Below are 18645 nucleotides of genomic sequence, written 5' to 3' on the forward strand. Positions count from 1 at the left end.
CAGCTTCTTATACCTACAAATAAACATCATTTCCAAATGCACAAAATATATAAACGGTCGAATAAAGTAACCTATTCCTTTTTTTTAAGTCGGTTAAAAATAACATATCGACTGTTGAGTTTGCTTGAATAACAACCGTTAAAATACCTAATTACTTTAATTTAATTATAGGAATTTAATAGAAGAAAGATATACCCACCTACTCGATATTTCGAAACCCGACCCCGGGCCTCGAACTCATGATCTCGTAACCCGAAGCCAAACAAGCTAATGCCCGTACCAATGAGACATTTTTAATACTAACGTTCATCATCATCATCATCATTAACAGCTGATGGACGCCCACAGCTGGACATAGGCCATGCAAGAGACATGGACTTCCACACAACACCGTCTCGAGCCACGAGCATCCAGCGGCTCCCTGCAACCCGCTTGATGTCCTCGGTCCAACTAGTGGGGGGTCGACTAACACTGCGCTTTCCGGTGCGGGGTCAGGGTCACCATTTCAGTAGGTACCTTGGGACCCCAACGTCCATCGGCTGATCGAACAATGTGGCCTGCCTCTCCACTTCAGCTTCGAGACTCGCTGAGCTATGATTTTGGTTCTTCTGCGGATTTCCTCATTTCTGATTCGATCACGCAGAGAAACCCTGAGCGTGATTCGCTCCATCGTCCGCTGAGTGACGTTATGTTGTGTAAATTTTTATACAATTCCTTTCCGGCCTAGGATTTATCTACCTAGGCCGGTTATATGAAGAAAAAGAGATTTCCTGAAATAACTGTCAAGTATTTGACGGGATAATGTGGAGTGTTTTGTAGATATCGCGAGTTATCAGCGAGCGAGTAGACGCGGACTTGAGTGATATGTTATCGGGAAATCGAAGATACGTGCGATCTTTTGTACTCGTACTTTCTTACAACACATATAAAGATGGATGTGCTTCAATTATTACTAATCGTTCAAATGTGTTGGCTATATTTAAAATACTTACTCGATATATTTAGCAGTGGCGTAGTGTGCGCTTGCGCTGCCCGGCCCGACTGAAAATTCAATTATTACCTACCTAAAAATTAAAATATTGTATTCCAGGATTTATATAATTATTTATTTCAGCTCTAATCCAATGCACTTTGTAAAGTCAGTTGAACAATAAATTGGAAATCGATATCACGTAATTTATTTTGCCCTTACCTATACCGCACATTACAAACGGGCTTTGAAGAGCCATATTTTTGTGCAAGTTATTGTCTAATGAATTTTATGAGGCGTGCACATATCGGTATTCCGTATTTTTGATTGTTCAAATTTTTTTTAATAATTAGGTATTTAGGTACATCCCACTTACATCCGTCATACGATTTACTTATTCCATGTTGTATCTTGCCTATTTACGTACTCATCAAGTTGAAATAAATTGGTCCCTAACTTTTTTTTTTAATTATTAAAACAGATGTATTTATGGTTATTTACACTAACAACTCCATATTAAGTACCTACTTGAGTTTCGAGCAGATTATACCCAGAGACGTGCACCTAGGCTCTATGCGTACAAATTGTATAAAATAGAAAATTCCTCCTCCATTACATGTAAGTACGAAATGAATCATCAGGGTATGCATTGCGTTTATGCATCTATGGAGTGCACACCACGATGAGGGACTCGTTATCAACCCATATGCTCACTGATGAGCTCGAGTCTCCTCTCAGAAAGGCCAATAGCACAGAAAACATATGTACAAGCCTCCACGCTGGGCCAGTGCGGATTGACAGACTTAACACACAGAGAATTAAGAAAATTCTCTGGTACTCGTATGCAGGTTTCCTCACGATGTTTTCCATCACCGTTTGAGACACGTGATATTTAATTTGATAAAGGAATTACCTTTACAATAAAGTGTTACCTATTCTGTTTCGTGTTTTATATTTTTTTTTAATAATATAAGATTTAAATTTTTTAAATCCCTGAATGTCATGAAATTATTAATTACACTCTCGAACAAGTCGTAAATATTCTCTTTCAGTGCGCTTTTATTTGAGACCCCACTTGAGTATAATTGCAGACATTCGGTTGTTCTTCCCCACTTTCAACCTCGACAACTTTTAAACGGCTCCAACGATTTTCATCAAATCTCTAATACAAAATAAACTAAATTGAAATTGCTTTATCCGTTCGGGAGCTCGGGAGTGCCACAGACAAACAGACAGACACGTCAAACTTATAACACCCCTCTTTTTGCGTCCGGGGTTAATAAGGGAAGGTATATTCTTCGAAGTGTATATTTCTTTGTAGGTATCTCATATTACGATCATAGACGGGTTTTAGCTTTCCCTAACTAATTACTACTAAGTAACTATGCTACCGTGATACCACAGTGGATACGTCCTCTGCGTCTAATTCCAGAGGGTGTGGGTTCGAATCCGGTCCGGTTCGAAACCTCTAACGTTTCAGTTGTGTGCATTTTATAAAATTAAATATCACGTGTCTCCAACGGTGAAGGAAAAACATCGTGAGGAAACCTGCATACCAGAGAATTTTCTTAATTCTCTGATTGTGTGAAGTCTGCCATTCCGCATTGGGCCAGCGTGGTGGACTATTGGCCTAACACCTCTAATTCTGAGAGGAGACTCGAGCTCAGCAGTGAGCAGAATATGGGTTGATACTTAACTATGCTACAGTGTTTCATTTTCGTAACAGAAAATTCGCCATGCTGCCTGCATTGGAGCAGGTCTAATCTAAGCTCCGAATCCTAAGGTCTTGTCACAAAGGTGATAGGTTTAGCCTAGTGGACCACTAAAAATAGGCGGTGATAATGAACACAAAATCATTAAAATCACTATTCCAAGTTCTAACCCATAAATTAATTGCGCAATTTCATCATAAAACATACTAATGCTAAATAATCTAACGGAGGCGTGGTTAATGGATTTTCTCGCGTGTTTACTCATCTTAACGGGATTTTCTATCGCTTTATCTTTTGACAACTTTGTAACTTTGTGTTAAGCATGCACCGCGCATGGTTCACCGGCATGACATCCATGAGACGGGGGCGTGCTGAAATACGGCCTTCCGATTGGTCGGTTAGGTTTTTGCGCGTCATAATCATCACGGACTGGCATGTCTTTGCGGATTAGTTTTATCATGTTTTGAAGTGCTCTTCAATCCTGGGTGTGGAGTTAGAAAGTGTCATCATTATGCCTATCCACTTATATATAAATAGGTTGCCGGTGCTACTATGGGCTCCATGAGAAGGCACAGAGTTATTCATCGGGCGAAGTACCGAGTTTCTCTGTGTGTGTTCAACTACACATAGTCCCGCAGGCGGGGGTCTAACCCCTGATCTATCGATGGCTTTTCCGTTCGGCCTTTTTCGTGGCTACTTAGAAAATAAATGATTAACAAACAGAAATCTTTAAAATTAAAATCTATACTAATATTACAAAGCTGAAGAGTTTTTTTGTTTGTTTGTTTGATTGAACGCGCTAATCTCAGAAACTTCTGGTCCGATTTGAAAAAATCTTTCAGTGTTAGATAGCCCATTTACCGAGGAAGGCTCTAGGCTATATATTATCCCCGTATTCCTATGGGAACGGCAACCACGCGGGTGAAACCGCGCGGCGTCACTTAGTCAATAGATAAAACAGAATACCTATTGCCTCAACCGGTGATGGTCCGTGCATGTTTTTTGGTCTTAATTTCCAAGAAATGTTAAAAGATAATATGGTCATAACAAATATTTTGCATATGTATAATGTACTCGTGTTGTTAATTCATCTAAAGTAACACTTCTCAATAGTAAAATTATAATATTTTTGTAGGTACTTGCTTGTACATATTATGTATTATGTGCTATAGGTAGATTATAGATAAGTATGTCCTGCGCATAGTTGTAGTACTTAACTAGTTTTTTGGGGTTAAACACCCTGACATTTGTACATTTGCACGTTTCAACATATCATCATCATCATATCAGCCGATGGACGTCCACTGCAGGACATAGGCCTTTTGTAGGGACTTCCAAACATCACGATACTGAGCCGCCTGCATCCAGCGAATCCCTGCGACTCGCTTGATGTCGTCAGTCCACCTGGTGGGGGGTCGGCCAACACTGCGCTTACTAGTGCGGGGTCGCCATTCCAGCACTTTGGGACCCCAACGTCCATCGGCTCTTCGAACTATGTGCCCCGCCCATTGCCACTTCAGCTTCGCAACTCGTTGAGCTATGTCGGTGACTTTGGTTCTTCTGCGGATCTCCTCATTTCTGATTCGATCACGCAGAGATACTCCTAACATAGCTCGTTCCATCGCCCGCTGTGTGACTTCAACATATAATATGTATTAATTGATTATAAAACACAAATGAGCCGTCGGAGAGTGTAACGGAACCTTCACTCCCAACCACTCAACTACTCTCCCAGCGCGCGATGCGAGCAGCTGCGCACCGCACCGCCGCTTTGCAGTTTTGCTCGTGCCGCGTTGCAAGTACCTGCTCATGACTAAGGGCCCCGTATGGATTCGAAACTAGTCAGAAATACTCCGACCTAATATCACGTGAGTTTTAGACGTGTTCCATAATCAATTAATATGAATAACACTCACGATAGTTTAAATTCTAAAATATATTATGTACTTACAATAAAGGCATGTAAAATTGGTTTATTTGCATAAATACACACATTATATTAGTAACATCACATTACTGAGGTGTTTCGCTATTAGCACGCGCAAATTGTGCATTGTTAAGAAATTAAACGGTTTTTGTATTATTTGTAGCTTAAACAATACTTTTGTAAGTATTATTTCAAAAGATATAGAGACTTTTTTATCTCAAAAGTTTTCAAGAATTTTCAAAAGCAGTTTATAGCCTCAATAGCTCAACGGGAGACAGGTCGGACTCATCACCGAGGGGTGGTGGTTTGATTCCCGCCCCGTTGGTCGGGGTTGTACCCACTCCTAACACAGTCTTTCCCCGACTAGTTGCAGGGGAATTGGAATATTGGTCATATTATAAAAAATATATGGCAAATAAATTTTATAAAAAGAAAAAAAAAATTAAAAAAAGAAAGGGTAGTTCGTAACGTTCGTTCGTTCAGCTCTGTTATGACTTATTCTTAAGAATTCACAAAAACAGAAACTTTATGGATCTTTTAGTCTGGCGGGTTCCTTGTAAATGATGATGTAATCTAAGATGGAAGCGGGCTAACTTTGTAGGGGTTGGATGATAATCCACACCCCTTTCGGTTTCTACGCGATATCGTACCGGAACGCTAAATCGCTTGGCGGTACGTATTTGCCGGTAGGGTGGCTAGCCACAGCCAAAGCATCCCACAAGCCAGACCTGGACCTATTAAAAAAAACGTCAATCAGCCCAGTCGGGCCTGTCCGTCATCCTGTAAATCCACTGAGCATACCACAGCGCCACGGAGGCCGTAAATACAATACAGTCGGTTCGATACTGCAGAGGGTTCATCGAAATCGTTTGAAGTAATCTGATAAGACAAACGACAATGCGCTTACCGGAGAGAACTCAGTTCCGGATTAAAACAACTTGATGCCCTAATATATTTCCCTGCCCCCAATCCTTAAATGACCTACAAAGAATTAATAAAAACAAATGTTCATACTGACGTAGTGTAAGTAAGTCGTACTTATAACCATAGGCATATATAGCAGGGGTGCGGGTGGGCTGTGCCCACCCTAGAATGGACCTGTGCCCACCCTAGAATGGACCTGTACCCACCCTAGAATGGACCTGTGCCCACCGTAGGATCTGGGCTACTAGGAAATAATCCTAGATAACTTACGAGCAAATGAAATCTATTATGTTTTCATATTTTTTTTAAATATTTTTTTTATTGAGAAAGAATACATTAAGGAACTTAAGCTAAGTTATCCTAATAACTATACAAATCATGCCCACGTGGATTGGTGGCAAGAATACTGGCTGCATTTCCACGCTGGACAGCCTTTTTTGCGCAAAAAATGAGCCAGCCCTTCTGTCAATTCCAGTCGAGACAACTAGCTGCAACTTTTCATATTAAAATGATGATTACGACGTTGTTCAATTCACAGACAAATACCATTTTGTGTGTAAAGGCGTGTAATTTAGGTAATTTAAAAACCAAGACCGATTATCTATTAAACATAAGCATCAAGCCTCGACAGGATGTTTAGTATGAATTGTGACTCACAAAGATATTTGTCAATATTGTTTTTAAAATATGGTGCGGAATGTTTGCATGGCACTCGACTTGTTTAAACACAAGACTTAGCGACACCTTATTATGGAGGTATATTGTATATTTGGTTTGTTTTGGGATTTGCACGTCGCCGCGACATTGTGGAGATGGGTCCGCGTTTAGATACTGGATAGATTGTTGGACACTCAAATATTGAAACAAATGAAGGTAAAGCAACGATAATATTTTTATAGTCATCATCATCATCAACCCATTTTCGGCTCACTGCTAAGCACGAGTGTAAATGCGGATTGGCAGACTTCACACACGTGGAGAATTAATAAAATTCTCAGGTAGGTATGCAGGTTTACTCACGATGTTTTTCCTTCACCGTTTGAGATACGTGCTATTATATTTCTTAAAATGCTTATGACTGAAAAGTTGAGAGGTGCATGCCCCGGACCGGATTCGAACCAACGCCCTCCGAATTGAAGGCAGGCATTAAAGGCCGTGTCTCAAACGGTGAAGGAAAAGCATCGTGACGAAACCTGCATACTTATTTCCTTAATTATTCATTACTTTACGTGTGTGAAGTCTGCCAATCCGCATTTGACTAGCGTGGTAGATTATAGCCCCTATTACTCTAAAAGGAGACTCGTGCTCAATAGTGAGCCGAATGTGGGTTGGAAGTATACGGAGTTCATTTTACGACCTACTAGATACGCCGTCCATTCGTGTGCACCCGTTTGTGGATTACATCCACAAGTAAGTATATCTTTTTTTGGCCGTTTGTAACACGTGTTTTTTTTTTAATATGACCAATATTCCCACTTCCCTCCAATTAGTCGGAAAAGTGGAGTGGGTACGACAATAGCGGGAATCTATTGACCACCTCTCGGTGATTAGTCGGCCCCTTTTTCCACTGAGCTAATGAGGTTTATATCTTAACCGAGATGCTTTTTAAATTGGGTTCTGTTTTTTTCCTATATCGGTTATCCTTATTATGAAAATTATTTGATTTTACTACCTGGATATCACAAAACTACCTTTGTGACGTTTTTAAGTGTACCAAAAAACGCGTCTTTTTTCATATTATATAGCATGACCTAAAGATTTAGATTTGTTACAAAAGTCCTTGATAACCGGCTATTTTTTGTTATTCAAGGAAAATCCTTCACCACAGCACCACGAGGGGGCGTGGAGGCTACAGAAGACTAAGGCACCATCTCCATGGACGAGAATTTTGCAAATAAACCGTACTACTATCGCCGGACATTCTTCTACGGTATAACAAGGTATTCCGCCAGTGTACGTACGACGGAGTACGAGGTATTCCCGGAGGGGGGCAGCAGAGCCGTCGGTTACTTGAGCTCCAAAGCTATACGATAGGAGTAGAGACGGATGTGAGTTTAGAAGGGTAGATACTGGCGCCGTAGTGCAATGCAAATACGATCGTAACGATTTTAAACATTTGTGCAAGTGTGCAATTATTGTGCAAACAACATTTTGTGCATACTAACTACTGCTTTAAATGGGAATTATTAACTATACGGATCAGTTTTTTTTCTTTGCAAGCACTTTTGAAAATCGACAAAATGTATGGAAATAACAAATCGTCGAACCTGTATAACTTGTTTCAGAGCCCTCCTACAACTTTTATGCCATATTAGCTATTACTCTAAATGGCAAGTTCTAACGATTTGTGCCATCTTTTTTTGTTGGCCGGCACTTTCAAAAAGGGCTCAAAATGAATGATCTCTTTGCATTTTTGCCTGTTTTCCATATAATGACATTTTGATACGCTTGTAATTTATGCACAGCTAACGAAGTGCGCACACACCAGCGCTTGTTTTTTTTAGACAAATACACATAAAGTAAATTAATATTTTTGTGTTTCTGATACAGATAACATTTTATATTTCATCTCACAAAGTTAATTTTATTCATAAAATGACTTTTCTGAATAAAATTAACTTTGTGAAAAAACTCTTTGCAAATTTAAAAAAATATTTCAAAAAGCACTGTTCGTTTTTAGACGGATGACAAAGGTTTTATATTAAATTACGGGATATTTGCATTTTACTTTACATTACGGCACATGTGCGTAATGATATACATTACGATCTTAAAATTGGTGAAATAAGCGATACTTTACGAGCGAATGTGTTATAAACGTCTTAGGTATACAGTATTGTCAGTCTTAATAAAAGCAATCAAAGTTGATTACACTCCCTCGATAAACTGCACGTAGCAAATCGTGCAATCGTTCACCAAACAGTCGCTCCGTCAGATAAAACGTTATCTTGCTATCTTCACGGTGATGCGCTTGTTCAAGTTAATCCGAGGCTTAACAGAACATAAACACTTGTCGATAGCATGCCTTTCTTTTGTGTACTTCGAGATGGTTCGGCCTACTTTTAAAGTACTAATGTTTCACACCCCCGACGCAAACTTTTCACACCCCCGACGCAAAGGTTGTTATAAGTTTGACCGCTCGCAAACCAGCGTTGGACACGCTTGATGGGTCTAAGCTGAATATAAAATAGGAGGCCTTTTAGGACGATAAAATTGGCAAGATACATTTACCATCTACATTTGATTGATTGATTGATTGATTGAAGTTTGATGGCTAAGTGTGTCTGTCTGTGGCACCGTACCACTTAACCGATTTGAATGTGGATACCTTATCAGCCGAAGACGTCCGCTGCTGGACACAGGCTTCTTGCATGAACCTCCAAGCACAACGGTCCCGAGCCGCCAGCATCCAGCGGCTCCCTGCAACCCGCTTGATATCCTTGGTACACCTAGTACACAACACTGCGCTTTCCAGTGCGGTTCCGGTTTTCCATTCCAGCACCTTGGGACCTCACCGTCCATCGGCTCTTCGAACTATGTGGCATGCCCATTGCCATTTTAGCTTCGTGACTCGCTGAGCTATGTCAGTGACTTTGGTTCGTCGGCGGATCTCCTCATTCCTGATTCGATCACGCAGAGAAGCTCCAAGCTCGCTCCATCGCTCGCAGGTAATTAAAATTAAATAAGGTGTAGGGTAGGGGTAGGGTAGGGTAAGGTAGGAATAGGGTAGTGGTAGTTGAAAGTTTACATCGAGTTTCACGCAGACGACGTCGCGGGCGTCCGCTAGTACTCAATAATATTATAATAATGAAGCCTATTAGTCTGGAATTCCCAATACCACGTCTATTAAATTTATAGGTAGGTACCTATATCTCATCAACCTAATTGGTTTTCCTACCTCTAGGTACATAATTGGTTGTAGCAAGGAAATTAATGGACATAAGGACTAATATCGCACCCAAATTCAAGAACAATATTGTCTGCCGTTTTCTGAGGGGAGGGGGGGGGGGCAGGTATCGAAAATAGTTAACACCTGTGGTCCCATATTCATCATGTCAGAATCTGATGATGGAAACCTGTAGAAATCGAGGGCAACTTTCAAAAATTAAATGGATGACTAAAGTGTTCGTAAATCTTTTTATTGAATATTTTTACGCACCACAATTTATTGATGATGAAGCCAAAATACATACGAGGGAACTCCTCAACGATTTACAGCAATTACCTTTTGTTTGGGTTTGATTAATTTGTATTGATGAGAACTTTCCACCTAGATGGGTTGTGACTGTCATTAAAGGTCTGGTGATGAAGACGAAGTACAGTTAAGGGAACTCCTCGTCGGTTTAGGAATTTTTCGAATTTAAAGGGGGGAGGGAATGGTGGGGTGTTCATTTTGTGTCTGAAAGTATTTTTAGACGTAGTATCTATATATTTTTACACTAAAAATGGAAAAATAATAAAATTTAAAAAATAAAATTAATAAAAATACAACCGACTTATTAAACCTAAAAACGTATCCAATAAACTAAAAAGCAAAAAATAACATCATAATAATATTATATTCTACCTGCTGATCAGTTCGACGACGGTGCTAAACCAATAATACCTAACACAGGTGAAATATCTTATTCGTTAGTTTTTAATTGTATTGAATCTCTTTGTGCAAAATATGATAAAATATTAGTGAGTGGAGATTTTAACCTAAACTCGGCTTGTTTTAATACATTAAAGAATTATGAGTATCTGTTGGAGTTCTGTGAAATGAGGCAATTAAATTTTATTCGTAACAGTCAGGGCAGCACTCTAGACCTGGTCCTGGCCAGTGCATCGTTGGGTATTGTCACCGTGCAGCGAGCGGTTGACGCGCTGGTTTCGCCTGATGCCTACCATCCACCACTTGAGGTATGTATTGAACGCGGCACGTCCTGTATGGAACAAAAGCTTTCTATGACTAATTCTAGTACTGAATGGGATTTTCGCAAGGCAAACTATCACGCGCTTTATGAAAGTTTTAATAGCATCGAATGGCAGTCCCTTCTCTGCATAGAAGATCCGGACGAAGCCGTATTAGTATTCTATTCTATAATTAATGAATGTTTTGATAACTGGGTACCCAGAAAACAGCGTATGGCGATGCCACCTCGGTACTCTTACCCTGTGTGGTACTCGCCCGTCACTAAGCGCAACATAAAATTTAAAGCGCACTTTCATCGTCTTTATAAAAAAACGTCTTTGATTAAATACCGTATAAAGTTTTCGTACTACAGAGCACTTGTCAAGTTGAATATCAGAGCCGATTTTCGTCTTCACAAGATTAGGATGGAAAGTGACATAAAACGTGACTCTTCAAGTTTTTGGAACTATATTGGAGCAAAACGAAAGAAAATTAAGCGTTTAAATCTTTTCAATAACGGCCAAACAGTTCCGGATGAGGAGGGTGCGCAGATGTTGGCTGATTATTTTAGCTCTGTCTACTCCACTCTCCCACCGAAATTGGATGTCCAAGAAGCAATGGCGTTGTCAAACGGGAACAGTAACACAGTCTTTATCAATACAATTAGCTTTAAAGATGTTGAGCAAGCTTTAAGAGATCTGAAGCCAAAGAAATCGGTAGGACCAGATGGTATTCCACCTTTTGTTGTAAAAGACTGTCGTTTAATATTTATTAAGCCGTTACTACATATTTTTAATACTTGCCTTAGGAATTGCAGGTATCCTCAGGTGTGGAAGATGTCGCGATGTTCCGATTCCTAAGAGCGGTTCCGGGTCAGAGGTAAGCAACTTCAGGCCGGTAGCTGTACTGTCAGTGTTTGGCAAGTTGTTCGAACACATCATACATAGGTATATAAGCCGTCAAGTTGAAAGTCAACTTTCAAACGCACAGCATGGCTTCAGGATCGGACGTTCTACTGCCAGTAACCTATTAACTTTCCATGCATATGCTACTGCGGTTCTGGACGGTGGATATCAAGTTGATGCAGCGTATTTTGACTTCCGGAAGGCGTTTGATACCGTAGATAATGACATCCTTCTTCGTAAATTTGCGAGTATCGGATTTACTCCTACGTTGCTGAAATTCTTCTCCGACTACCTCCGTAACCGGAGCCAGTATGTTCACTTCAACGGACACGTTTCGAACCCATATCACACGTATTCCGGAATAAGCCAGGGCTCGAACCTAGGTCCTCTAGAATTTACTATATTCATTAACGACTTGCCTGATGTTGTTAGTTCAGCTCACTGTCTGTTGTTTGCTGATGACTTGAAATTGTTCTTACGAACCGGGACATTGGTGGACTGCGACCTTTTACAGAGAGACATTCAAAATGTCGCTGAGTGGAGTGACCGTAATCGGCTGATGTTTAATGAAACTAAGTGTTCTGTAGTAACGTTTACGAGATCGCTCAGACCTTATGAATACAACTATAGATTGGGAGATGTTGTATTGGAACGACAATCTATCGTGAAGGATTTAGGGGTATTGATGTGTTCCGATCTAAGTTTTGTTGACCACATAAGGACTATCACAACTAGAGCCTACAAAACCCTCGGTTTTGTATTAAGACAATCGAGAGATCTTGAAAGTGTCGCAGCGATTAAATTACTTTACAATAGCTTTGTGAGAAGTATATTAGAAAGTAACTCAGTTATCTGGAGTCCACATGAAGTTAAATACAAACTCATGTTGGAGAAACTTCAAAAAAAATTTCTAAGGTGGCTGTACCGCAAACAGTACGGTTATTATGTTGGCTATCCTTACGTATATCCCACGGTTTTTTTACAAGGTATGCTGGGGTATGATTCACTAGAGGTGAGACGTAGCGTAGCGCTAGCGGATTACTTCTTCCGACTGATTAGGGGCGAATTGTTGAACCCTTCAGTACTAGAGTTGGTTTCATTCCATATACCCAATATACAAAAAAGGGCACGCAAAATGAAACTGTTCACTATTCCAACATGTAGGTTGGTGCAAACCCGCGAGTCACCTCTTGTTCGCGCGTTGGCATTGCTAAGCGGGGTATTGGAGTGGGACCCGGATTTAGATTTGTTTTTCTCCTCGCCTGCTGAATTTCACAGAACTTTCAGCAGATACGTTCAAGTAATTCAGGAATTATAGATAGTTTATATAAACACATTAGGTTAAGCCTGTAATGTTTATATATATATGTGTATAAAATAAATAAATAAATAAATAAATAAATAATGTATTAATTCAAGCCATAAATATTGAAAATTTTTAGGTATTTCAAACAGTGCTCTTTCATGTGGTTCTTTCAGAAACGGCTTAAATGAATACATAAGATGTTATTTTTTGCTTTTTAGTTTAGTGGGTACGTTTTTAGGTTTTGAAGTCGGAAGTATTATTTTTTTTTATTACAATATTATTATTTTTTGTATTAGATTGTAACGTTTCTCAGATTGCACACCGCAAAAGACAATAGAAAACCTGTTTTGGATGCATTCTCAAACCTCCAAATTGGGCAGCTCGTTTAGAGTCGGCCCATTTTTTTCAAGTCTAACTAAAGCTGCCTTAACATGAGCCTTTGGGCAATCTTATTTCTACTATAGGAAGTGCGCTGGGTCCATAACCTCTTAAGAACAATATGTATATGGTTAAATGGATCTTCGCACGCCCATAAATGTATGTGCGCCCATAGCTTGCGAAGACTGCACCAATTTGGATGACTCTTGGTTTTATGTATTGGTTATTGTTAGAACAAGGTTTGTATAAAATGAAAATTATAAAAAAAAGGTAGGAGTTGGGTAGGGCACGGGTTGGGTAGGGGTGGAGTAGGAGTAGGGCTGGGTAGGGTTATGGTAGGGTAGGGGTAGGGTGGGAGTTGGGTAGGGCAGGGGTTGGTAGGGGTGGAGTAGGGGTAGTGTAGGAGTAAGATAGGGTAGGGTAGGAGTACACTTTTATTAATTTAACCAGATATTTATACATCATATTATCATCTCCATACATACTCGTACTTTTATACAATGATAATTTTAACAGTATTTAACATTATTGCTTAACCGGTGTTCTATGGGCCGGTGGGCATTTCCCTTTGTGACTGTCTGTATGTCTGTTTGTGCTGGCTTATCTCGAAAACGGCTGGAGCGAGTTTAAAGTGACTTTCACTGTCCTATGTCCAGCTGTGGCCATCGTCACCGTGACTGTCATCGACCATCCAAGATGGTAGGTATCCAAGATGACATAACACTCCATACACTCTAAGATCCCTATTTAACGTCGGGGTTCAAGAAGAGCTCACTCGAAAGAATGAGTCGCCTCGTGGAGAGACAGCTTAAAACGATCTTGACCGCTGGCGACGCGGGTTGAATACGTAAACATACGCGGCTGTGGTTCACAACTTTGTAATTCATCACAGCCTATTTTATTGGCTCACAACAGAGCTCACAAGAGATACGAGATGTCTACATATCACTCTCGCTTTCATCTCATAGCAACGAAAGAAAGAGCAATGGTATCTTGGTTGGTGATGGAAAGAAAGAGAGTATCTCGTTATCTCCTGGCGCAAATCGTAAACGTCAACGACATATTTTGTTGTCTACGAAAGAGAAGAAAAGTTTTATATGCCGTCGCTATTGGTCGAAAATATGGTTTTTCTATTGTGTCTGCATATTGTCCTTGACGCATACTATAGTACCTACTGTAGACAACAATATTTTATACTAAAGATATGTTACGTGCCTAACAAATCATCGTAAAAAGTGAACCGCGTTTAGCTACTTCACTGAGCGCACACATGCACAATTTAGTAATTTACTTACTTTATATATTTACGTTTTTACACTTCCTAAACTCGACATTGATGTCTCCCTATCTTTAGTATGAAATATTATTGACTACAGACCTCTTTTTTTAACGGACTTCCAAAAATGGCGAGGTTCGAGGTCCGACTACAGATCTTTCATCTCTCTCTACAGGCTGATTCTCATGAGTGAGGACCATGATAGCACCATGGCGAGTAATCTATCGATGTAATACGATGTTCCCCTTAGAAATTTTAACGGCATAAAGAAGTTACGGGTTCTTTTCTTATTTTTATTGTTATGTTATTCTTAGATAGATCAACCTTTGAAATGGTCAATAATATTGATTACGTATTTATAAATAATCGAGTCGCCCCTGTGCTCACAGTGTATGAAGGTTCATCTCTTGATTTCCTTCCGAGCAACCTTAGTTATTATATTTAATCTAATCATTTATACTATACTTATACCTAACTAGCTGACGCCGCGCGGCTTTACCCCCGTGGTTCCCGTTCCCGTAGGGAAACGGGGATAATTTATAGCCTATAACCTTCCTCGACAAATGGGCTATCTAACACAGAAAGCATTTTTCAAATCGGATCAGTAGTTCCTGAGATTAGCGCGTTCAATCAAACAAACTCATCAGCTTTATATGTATACTTATTAGCAGAGTAGAAATGAAGTGCCTGATAAGTAATGAACAAAATCTTAGTAGCCGTAAATTACTAAGTAAAAAAGTAAAGTACTAAATCATATCAACAATAAATTTAACCGACTTTAGAGATGTAATGCACCAAAAACTCTCATAAAATTAAAGTATTAAAGCCTTAATTGCTCAGTGGTAAAGGGTCGGACTCATCACCGAGAGGTGGCGGTTCGATACCCGCCCGCAGGACTATTGTCGTACCGACTCCTAATACATTTTTACCGACTAATTGGAGAAAGAAAGATTTTTATTTGACACAACAAAGGAACCAAAAAAGCATAATAACTATCCGAACTATTAAAAACTGTATCTCGGAAAACTGGGACTTCCGAACTACAATAATATAGTACATTATGATATAAGTTGAAAATTACAGCCGAGGCGATATTGCAGCTCGAGCCAAAGACGAGAGCTATAGTAAGGAAGCAGAGGCGGTAATTATCAAAGCGAACATATGTCATACGATGTTTTATAACACATTTGCGAGGAAACACACTTTGAACAAGCTTTCTGAAAAAGAATTTGCATCTTTGCCTGTTTTTCTTATGATGACATTTTGATACGCTTGTCCTATTTGCACAGAAAACGAAGTGCGCACACCAACGTTTGTTTTTTTTAGATAAATGCATCAAAAACAGACAGTATTACTAATAAAGTAAATTAATATTTTTGTGTATCTGATACAGATAAATGGTTGACATTTATTGTCAAAATTATTTATGGAAAACAGGCAAAGAACAAAGATGCAAATTCATTTTCAGAAAGTGTGTTCAAAGTGTGTTTCCTCGCAAATGTGTTAAAAAACGTCGTATGACATACGTGCGCTTTGATAATTACAGTCTCTGTTTCCTTAAAACTCTCGCCTTCGGCTCGAGCTTGGCAATATCGTCTCGGTTGTTATTTTCAACTTACCACACTTATGTCATTATGTACTGTACCATACTAATAATATTAAATTTAGATCCCTTCCTTTAAATAAAATTAGAATTTAATTAGTTAAGTAATTCTGCATAATTTCGACGGTTTTCCATAGTTTTTTATGTGATTTTCCGGGATGGAAACTGTTAGGTAATAAAAGATTTGGGATTTGCAAGGCAAATTTATATAGTTTTTAACATCATATATATTTATGTCTTACGAGTGTCTACTGATCGATTTGAAGTCGGTATCTAGGCAAATGGGCTGCGGCCGCATGGCAATGGAACAAAAATAATCCTCTAAATAATCAAACTATGGAACAAAATTCCATGCAGGCTTATATATTTTTAGAATTAATTTGTGTATCTACCTACATAATACAAATCAAAAATGTGCTCATGAAATATGTTAAGAATAATTGCTTATGAACAATTTAAAACTGAATTATTATGAGTTCAATGAATTAGTTTTAAAATTTACATAATCATAATGCGCTTAGTAATAAATCATCTAAGTTAAATTTAAAGTAAAGTTTAAGTAAAGTTAAATTTAAAGCATGGTGATTTTTATGTTTTTTAGTTATCTTCTCTGTTTTTTTTTTATAATTTTTCCGTGTATATTTTTCAGGCTGGAGCTTAGATAAGGATTTCTCGTTGTATAATATTATGTAATTGTGTGTATAAACGATGTAACCTACACAAGTACATTTCCGATAAAGATATTTGTTCAAGGCTTAGACAAGTGTTTAGACATATTTGTAGAACTAGCAGGCGCCGCGACTTCGTCCACGTGGAAGACCTTTATAGACCGGGAGCCGAAGAGAGTAATTTGGAATTTACCGAAATTATTATTAATAATAATTAATTTATTAGCGAAGCCTAAAGTCAGCAATTAGCTGTCAAATATTCTCAAGTTTCTGCAGCGCAAACGGCAGCGAAGACGTTTCATAAGTCGAGCCGTCATGCAAGCAGCGACCAATACACGATCAGTTATAGTCGTGGGTGCTGCAGAAACGTGAGAATAATTGATCGTCAATGGCGTGCATAACCTTTCTTGTTGTTGATTACCTCCAGTATGAGTTCTTTAAACCTATTGGTGGATACGTTTAGCTTAAGACTGTAAAGTAACCCGCCAGGTTAGTAATAACAAATCGAACATCAAAAATTTAACTAAACTTAACCAAACTTAACTTAGCTTAAAAAATTTGTTCGTAACACTCCCGATGGTCCGCGCGGGCCGGCAGGGGCGAAGCCTCGCGCGCACGACTTCATACCCGCGCAATCATTCACTCTGCCCCGTGTGTACGACTTCACACCCGTGCAGCCCTTTCCCCCCCGTCACCCGCATATCATGGGAGTGTAATCAACGAACTTGCCATTAGCATCTTAGGTCTTACTAAGCGTGTCATAAGACCTAAGATAGGGCCACCACATGATTACGAAAAGACAAAAATTGATATCTGGATAAGTATTTGTATATTTCCAAATTAACGAAAAGTCTGAGTAATAAAAATGGTCCGGCAGATGTGCACTTCAGTCTACTAGCATTGAAGAACCGACAAGAATTATTGATTGATATACTGATTTGTATTAGATACAACCCACCATCTGGGCTAATCCACAACGATCAGAATAACAAGATGGTTTCCTACATAAAGAAAATTGTGGAGCTAACTTCTTGCTACAGTGTTTCCTGAGGTTGTTTTTTGGTTAAAAAACAAACTCCTCACAGGAGACAACTGAGTCAGTAAATCTGATACCCAAGATCGGGCGAAATGTATGTTTATGCCGAAAATAAGTAGAAGAAACAAATTCATCAAAGAAACGCATGTACCAGGTTTAGCAAGTGATTATGGGCGGGTAATCAACCAACGCCCTCCGAATCGAAAGCAGAGGTCATATCCACTGGGCTATCATCATTGGCGTATCTAGGATTATTGTCTCAAATGCTGTTGAGAGTTCCTTCGGTGCTAACTGTCGTATTCGTAGTTCTGTTAAACTTTCAGACTCGAAGTGACCACACGCTTTTTTTTAAAATTAAAACCATCGTGAGTTACGATCGTGCCGCGTTGGATGAACCAGCGCATGACTAAGGGCCCCGTATGGATCCGGAACTAGTATTAATTTTTGATCCGGAGTTGAAGTTGAAGTTTTTTTTTAATTGTTGAGCATATTGTTAAATATCTAATAAGAAAAATAGTATTTGTGAATATTTTTCGTCGTAATAAATGTACGTCAATTAATATTTAATTTAATTAGGTTGATTGACACTTTTTGATTGATTATTTTTTCCTCACCATAATCTTTACTAATATTATAAAGCTGATGAGTTTGTGTGTTTGAACGCACTAATCTCAGGAACTACTGGTCCGATTTGAAAAATTCTTTCAGTGTTAGATAGCCCATTCATCGAGGAAAGCTATAGGCTATATATTATCCCCGTATTCTCACGGGAACGGGAACCACGCGGGTTTGAGTAGGCCTCGCCGACCGAGGGTCCCGTATAAATTAGGTAGGTATATTATTTGCTTAAGTTCAATGATTGATTACGTTACTATAAAAGAAAGCCACAAATGTACAGTTTCAAATTTTTCCCTAAATTTGAAGTTACTAGCTAATTTTGGTATTTAAAGCTCAAAGGAAAGTACCTACCCGTATATGATTCCAGATATCCTACCCTAAAAATAACATTACGATGACTACATAAATACTTACATACGTACATTTTT

Source organism: Bicyclus anynana, chromosome 14 (genome assembly GCF_947172395.1).
Source record: "Bicyclus anynana chromosome 14, ilBicAnyn1.1, whole genome shotgun sequence".
Classification (NCBI taxonomy): domain Eukaryota; kingdom Metazoa; phylum Arthropoda; class Insecta; order Lepidoptera; family Nymphalidae; genus Bicyclus; species Bicyclus anynana.